The 7,521-nt window shown below is 38.0% G+C and overlaps 1 protein-coding gene across 1 annotated transcript in view; it reads left to right on the forward strand.

Annotated features, from left to right (window-relative positions):
* The window catches only part of Nf1 (neurofibromin 1), a 264,437-nt gene that overhangs the window by 55,344 nt on the left and 201,572 nt on the right, over nt 1-7,521 (forward strand). The window lies entirely within an intron of this gene.

The raw sequence follows: 7,521 nt of genomic DNA on the forward strand, positions 1-7,521 counted from the left end.
GTATTGTTTGCTTGTATGTTTGTTTTGTTTTTTGAGATGGTCTTGTTATGTAGTCCAGGTTGGTTTTAAACTGTCTTCCTGTGTTGGGCTCCCCCTCACCCAGTACTGAGATTCTAGGCATGTGCCACTACACCTTCCAATATTTTATATATTTTCTTGATTTATGTAGAAATTATATATTGGGTCCTATTTCCCTCAGTATAATTTTTTTTTCAGCTTTAATTGAGTTTATTGGTACATTTTAGGGATACAGTACAGTTACATTCATTGTTGGGATCTTGTACCTCTACATGACAAGTCTTGATTCTCATTTTTTCCCCTTACCCCTGCCCTCCCTTCACCCCCACCTCCCCTCCCCATCTACAAACACTTTATTTTCATCTTTTCATTCTCTCACATTTTTTTCTTTTCCCTTTTTACCCTTCCCCTACCCATCCCACCTTCCCTACACCTTTAGCTCCTTTCTTCCCATTTCTAAATGTCAGTAATCTTATTAGGATCTTATGTATTATTGTAGATTATTCACACCAGATAAACTATTCGGTATTTACACATGTGTGCCTTATTTATTTCACTTAGGAGTATATCTTCAATATGTATCCATTTTCCTATGAATGAATCTATTTTCTCGTTCTTTATGGCTGAGTAATATTCCATTTTATAGAAAAACCACATCTTTATTCAGTATAATTTTTTTCTTTGTTTTCTCTCATGTAGATGAAAACTTATATTCAGTTAATTTTAACATGGGCATACCTATAACACTTTGAGGATCTTTTAGGAACTGGTTAGAATGTACACAGACAAAAATGTTAGCCTGTGACCTTTTAAAGACTTTTCTGAGTGAGACTAGAAACAAATTATCCATTGTTCACAGAGTACTTTGCCAAGTGTTATACTTTCTTTTACTAAATTCTCCTTTTGTTGAAATCTTATATGTTAAGTAGCTAAATAATTGTTAATAGAGATCATAATTAAAGGTGATTGTTTTTCTTAGACCTTCTACATTTTTTATTATACTCAATGATTTCTATTATGTAGCGTGAAATGTTTAAAACACATTTCACTTTTTCCCCTATTTGTGAAAGTAGCACATGCTAATTGAAAAGAAACTCATAGGGTGGGGGATTTAGCTCTGTGGTGCCACAGCCTGCCTTGCAAAGGCAAGGCGCCCCAAGTTTGATCCCCTGTACCCCGCCCACACACAAAAAATGAAAGAAAAGCCTCTAAAATGCAGTGAACTTATCTTGTTTTTTTTGTTTTGTTTTGTTTTTGTTGTTTTTGGTACCAGGGATCAAACTTGGGACCTTGTGCTTATGAAGCAGGTGGCAGCACCGCTGAGCTAAATCCCTGGCCCTGAACTTATTTTTATTTTTATTTTCTTTCAAGGTATTTTTCCCCTCTTCTTCTTACTCAGGCATAATTATTTCCTTAGATGTGTTAGTACTTTTCTTTCTTTTTTGGTACCGGGAATCAAACTCAGGGACTTGAGCTTGCCAGGCAGTTGCTGCACCCCTGAACAACATTCCTAGCCCACTAATAGTACTTTTCTTGGTGAAAAATGTAGTCACAAAACATAATCTAATTTAATGTTGCACTTTTTTGGTGTGGTGCTGGGGATCACACTCAAGGCCTCATATGGGCACACATTTTACCACTGAAATATACCCCCAGCCCTTTTGTACTTTTAAAATTATTAGTAATGTTAGTGTTTCACATATTTGCTGACTCTTCATCTTTGAGTTGTTTCCTGTTTCTTCAGTAGTTTTTCCATTATTAGTCTTATTAATAGAATAAAATAACCTTGTTTGTTGGTTGTATAACCTTTTGGTAGCTAGTTGTATACTTTTATACTTTGTTTCTGTATCAACAATGTCTTTTTCTTATAGAATTTCTTTTTTTTTTTGTTTTTTTTTACTTTTTGTTTTGAGACAGTGTCTCATGTCTCATTATGTAACTCAGACTGGTCTTGAACTCATGGTGATCCTCTTGCATCAGCCTCCCATTCCATGCATGTGCTAGCTTGCTCAAATTTTGTTTAGTTTTGTTTTTTGTGGGGAAATGTATCCAGTTTTTTAATAGTGGGCGTGTTTTTGTCTTGCTTAGGGAGCTCTTTCCCACGCCAGAATTATGAAATTATTGTTTAGTATTTGCCCTAATTATTTTATGGCTTCTTAAAAATTGTAGGTTCTGAATTATACATGCACACATATATTCTTTTTAGATGGACAGACAGTTGATCTGGTATTATTTTACAGAGTAACATATTCTTGCCGGGGATTTAGCTCAGCGGTTCGGTGGCCTGCCTTGCAAGCGCAAGGTCCAGAGTTCAATCCCCGGTACCAAAACAAAACAAAAAAAAACATGAGCCACTGATTTGAAATAGTACCTTTATCATATTAAATTTCTGTGTACATATTGATATATTTTAAATGTGTTTCCAAAAGTTCATGTGCTGGAAAATGTTGGCTCCTAGTGTGGCAGTGTTGAGAGGGGGTGGAATTTTTAGGAAATAACACCTGAGCGGGGTGTGGGTGGTACATGCCTCTAATCCCAGCACTGTGGAAGGCTGAGGCAAAGTACAGCCTAGTACAAGGTGATTGGGTCATTTGGGGTCTCCCATAGAAAGGATGAATGAGGTTCTGGTGGAACCTCAGTTCCTGAGACAGGGTTGTCATAAAAGCAAAACCAGCTGCTTCTTGCTCTCTGGCTTCCTGTCTTGCCACATGAACTCTTCCTCTTGCCTGTGTTCCCACTGGTGCCATCTGCCAAGGTGGTGAGAGGGCCCTCACTGGAGTCAGAAGAAATGGGCCACTCATTTTGGGTTTTCAGCTTCCAAAATGATGAGCTAAATAAATGTCTTTTCTTTACATATTACCTAGTCTCAGATATTTTGATATAGCAGCAGAAAATGGATTTATCTGTTCTGTAATCTGTGACTATAATTGGCTTAAACTGTACAGATTTTGTTATAAGAGCATATTTTTTTAAGTACTTTGCACATCATCTCTTTTTTTTTTTCCCCCATATCTCTATTCTTATTGGGGGCTGGGGATGTAGCTTAATGTACTTAGATGTAGTTTAGAGCACTTGCCTGTAATGTGTGAGGCTCTGGATTCTGATCCCCTGAACCCCCTGTCCCCAAAGCAAACCCTGATAGTCTTTTTCTTTGGTACTGAGGCTCATACTCTGGACCTTGCATTTGCAAGGCAGGCAGCAGAACCACTCAGCTAAATCTCTGGCCCATCCCTGATATTCTTATTTTTTGGGGGGTTCACCAGCATTTGAACTCAGGACCTTGTGCTTGTGAGGCAGGTGGGGGCACCACTGAGCCAAATCCCCAGCCCTCCTGATATTCTTAGTAGCATAATTTTGGCTACCATCTTCTCTTGCAGTCACTGTCTTCTAACTATGGCATCAAGAAGATTCTCCTTAATATCTTAATATTCCTTCAATATCTTGTTTCTTTTTGTTATCTATTTTATAAAAAAAGGCACTTCACAGTTTTGTAGCCTAAATACCATTTTACTTTGTCCTAATTGTTGTGGGTCATGAATTCATGACAAGTTTTATATTTGGCTGAATCTGAAAATTTCCTTTTAATATAATATGACTCCCTTCTAATATGGCTTCTTTAGTCATATATCTGGCACATCAGTGCTCCTTGGCATCTCTCTTCACAATAACATCATATTTTTCAGAATCTTTGCATGTGGCCTAAGTATCTCACAGCATGGTGGTCTCAGAGTAAACACGTTTTTTAAAATGGCAGCTGGCTTCCAGGAGATGAGAAATAAAAAATGTTAGGTAAATTAAGGGCTGTGCTTAGAGCTGACTGGCACTGTGTCTTCTGCCATATATATTGGTAAGAATAATCATAGAACTTACTAAATGCAAAGAGGTGGAAAAATAGATTCCACTTTTTCCTCAGGAGGGAGCAAAGTCTTACTACAAAAGAGCATGTGGGATGAGAGATACTGTGCTCATATTTGGAAAATATAATATGGTACATCATCAAACTCAAATTTAAAGCTCTTAAACTGTCCTATAAGGTTGTTTCATGATCTGACCTCTGCCCCCTGCCGCTTCATTTTCCTTTTCCTTCCTTTTTTTTTTTTTTTTTTTTTTTTTTAGTACCAGTGATTGTACTCAGGTCCTTATGCTTGCAAGGCAGATGGCGGAACCACTGAGCTAAATCCCCACCCCTCCTTTTCCTTCTTTTTTTTTTTTTTTAGTACCAGTGATTGTACTCAGGTCCTTATGCTTGCAAGGCAGATGGCGGAACCACTGAGCTAAATCCCCACCCCTCCTTTTCCTTCTTTTTTTTTTTTTTTAGTACCAGTGATTGTACTCAGGTCCTTATGCTTGCAAGGCAGATGGCGGAACCACTGAGCTAAATCCCCACCCCTCCTTTTCCTTCTTTTTTTTTTTTTTTAGTACCAGTGATTGTACTCAGGTCCTTATGCTTGCAAGGCAGATGGCGGAACCACTGAGCTAAATCCCCACCCCTCCTTTTCCTTCTTTTTTTTTTTTTTTAGTACCAGTGATTGTACTCAGGTCCTTATGCTTGCAAGGCAGATGGCGGAACCACTGAGCTAAATCCCCACCCCTCCTTTTCCTTCTTTTTTTTTTTTTTTTTTTTTTAGTACCAGTGATTGTACTCAGGTCCTTATGCTTGCAAGGCAGATGGCGGAACCACTGAGCTAAATCCCCAACCCTCCTTTTCCTTCTTTTGGTTTAGCAATATTGACTCCTTGCTAGGATTTGAAAATGAACATACAGTGCTCATTCCAACATCAGATCCGTTGTACTTGTGACTGCTGCCTGCTTTTCATATTTTTTTCATGGGTCTTATTCTCTTACTTCATTTAGGTTTCTATTCAGATGTCACATCTCCAGAGAGTTTTCCCAGAGCACCTTATTTGATAAATTCTTGGTTACTTAGAACTTCTTAATTTTGCTTTTTCTTCTTCATAGATTTTGATCTTATCTGTGGGAGGCTGATGGGCCTGAATTCTACTTTTCTTCCCTGTAGTGCTTCTGAGCAAGTTGAGAAGTAAGATGGACAAAAAAATATGTAACATATATATCTGAACAATGTTAAGTTGGAGACCCAAATGAGCCAAGTAATTAAATCCGAGAATCAGGCAGACTTGCCCACATCGTTCAGGGATATGACCCTAAACAACTCTTGGCATGTTGAGGTACAGGAAACCTCTTACTAAGAAAGGTGGAGCTGAGGTGTCTGTACCCAGTCATTCCTTTCTTCCTCTGTCTCTGTGTGTCTCTCTGTCTTTCTCTAGTGGGGATGAAGGAATAAAGAGTTGGAAATGACCCCCAGATCCTAGACATATGAAACAAGGTGGATTGTGGTACTCTTTACTAAGATGGAAAACAATAGGAAGATTATAATTAAGCCTTGGAAACAAGTAAATTTGAAGTGTCTATGAAATATTCATGTAAAAAAACCAAATAGACATTTGAGTAACACCTGAATCTTAGGGGAGAAGTTTGAATTAAAGATACATATATGCCTGTGTTTATTTTCTATGATCTGTAACTGCTACAAACATAATGGCTTATAACAACAGAAGTTATGTCAGTTTCTTTGTTCCAGGAGTCTGGGCATTGGATAGATGGGTTCTCTGCTCAGTTTCCCACAAGGCTGAAATCAAGGTGTCTGGTGGACCTGCAGTCTTATCTGAGGCTTGGGGTTCTTTTCTAAATTCACTGGTTTGCTGGCAGAATTTAGTTCCTTATAATTGTAGGATTTAGGTCCTCATTTCTTAAGAGGCCAATTTCTGTTTCCTGTCATGTGGCCTTCTCTACCTTTTCTTTTTTTGTTTTTTTGTTTTTTTACATCTAGTACAAAGTGTCTTATCTGTTTCATATTTGTTCAGCTATCTAGTTTTTGTAGAGCTGGGGATCAGATCCAGGGCCTTGAGCATGCCTTCTATCACTGAACACACCCCAGCCATGCCTATCATTCAAAACTCACATGGTTAGATCAGGCTCATCTGGGATAATATTCTTTTTTAATTTAGACAGGGCCTCCCAGCAGTCCAGGCCAACCTTGAACTCACTATGTAGCCCAGGCTGGCTTCAAACTCATGGCAGTCCTCCTGCCTCGGCCTCTTTAGTTTTGAAATTATGCATATGCTCCTCCACAACCATCTGATAATACTCCTTCGATGAGCTCAAACCAACTTATTACGAACCTTAATTATATTTGCAGAATCTCTTTTGCTATATTAGGTAACAGTCATGGAGTGAAATCCTGTCTTATTTGCAAATACTTGTAAAACTAAAGGGAAGGGGGCTGGGTTTAGCTCAGTGGTTCTGCTACCTGCCTTGCAAGCACAAGGTACCAAGTTTAATCTCTGGTATCAGAAAAGAGGGGGAGGGGGCTGTACCAGAACAGTCCTGCAGAGAGCAGGACTGTTGGGGCTTAGTCGTTAGCTGTTGTCACCAGGACAGTCAGCGGATTCATGAAATTGCCCAAGAAGTATGTTCAGAGAAAAGAGATTTGGACAGAATTTCAGAATTACTCCTACCTAGAGGGTATGTTTATTCATTTTTGTGTTCAAAGCACTTGCATTTCTAGCTAGCAAATAATAATAAATATTTGTTAGAATTGTTCTTTAATCTCATATTTTAAAAAATTGATATGTAATTTGTGTATGGTAAAATTTATCCTTTTAGCTGGGGATTTAGCTCAGTGGTTCGGTGGCCTGCCTTGCAAGCGCAAGGACCCGAGTTCAATCCCTGGTACCAAAAAAAAAAAAAAAAAAAAAATTTATCCTTTTAAATCTACAGTCTCAATTTTGGCAATGAGCTTCACCAGAGTAAGTTTACAGGATGTTTCATGCCCCCCAAATTTCCTCATACCTCTCGTTGGCCCAAAGGGAGGTAGAGGCAAATTGTGGGCATGATGAGTCATATACTGTCTCTTAGGGGAGAGACCTCTTTAAACAAGTTTGGGGAGCACTCATTCTTAAGTAGGCAGTGGTAGATCACTTCTATAGACTCAGAGGATCCTGGAGAATCTGACAGTATAATATTTTTGGGATCATCAATCTAGATGTTTCCATCCCACATGTCAGTGTCTTACTCTTTCCTATGCAGGGCCTTAATCTTAGCATTGCAGACTTTCCTTGTTTGTGAGTTTAGCTTCTTTGAAGCTCAGTATATAAACAGAGATATTGATGTTTTTATGTATATCTTTATATTTGATATATCTACAAACATATGCCTTTTATATGTGCATATAAAATAATGGATATATGGACAATGATTATGATGTTACACTAAATATACTTTTGTACTATTCATACTATATGTATATATAAATGAATGGATGATAGTTAAGCACTAGTTCTAGTTCTTAGGTTTCTCTGCCCTCTTCCTACAGGAAAGGAATGTCTCTGTTTTTAGAGGGGCTCTCTGGTCTTCAGACTTAGCTTTTGACATTTTCTCATCTTTTTATTTAAAAAAGTATTTTTTTTTTTTTTTTTTTTTTTT

This window comes from Fukomys damarensis, unplaced genomic scaffold (assembly GCF_012274545.1).
Source record: "Fukomys damarensis isolate Sample0158 unplaced genomic scaffold, DMR_v1.0_HiC HiC_scaffold_13, whole genome shotgun sequence".
NCBI lineage: Eukaryota > Metazoa > Chordata > Mammalia > Rodentia > Bathyergidae > Fukomys > Fukomys damarensis.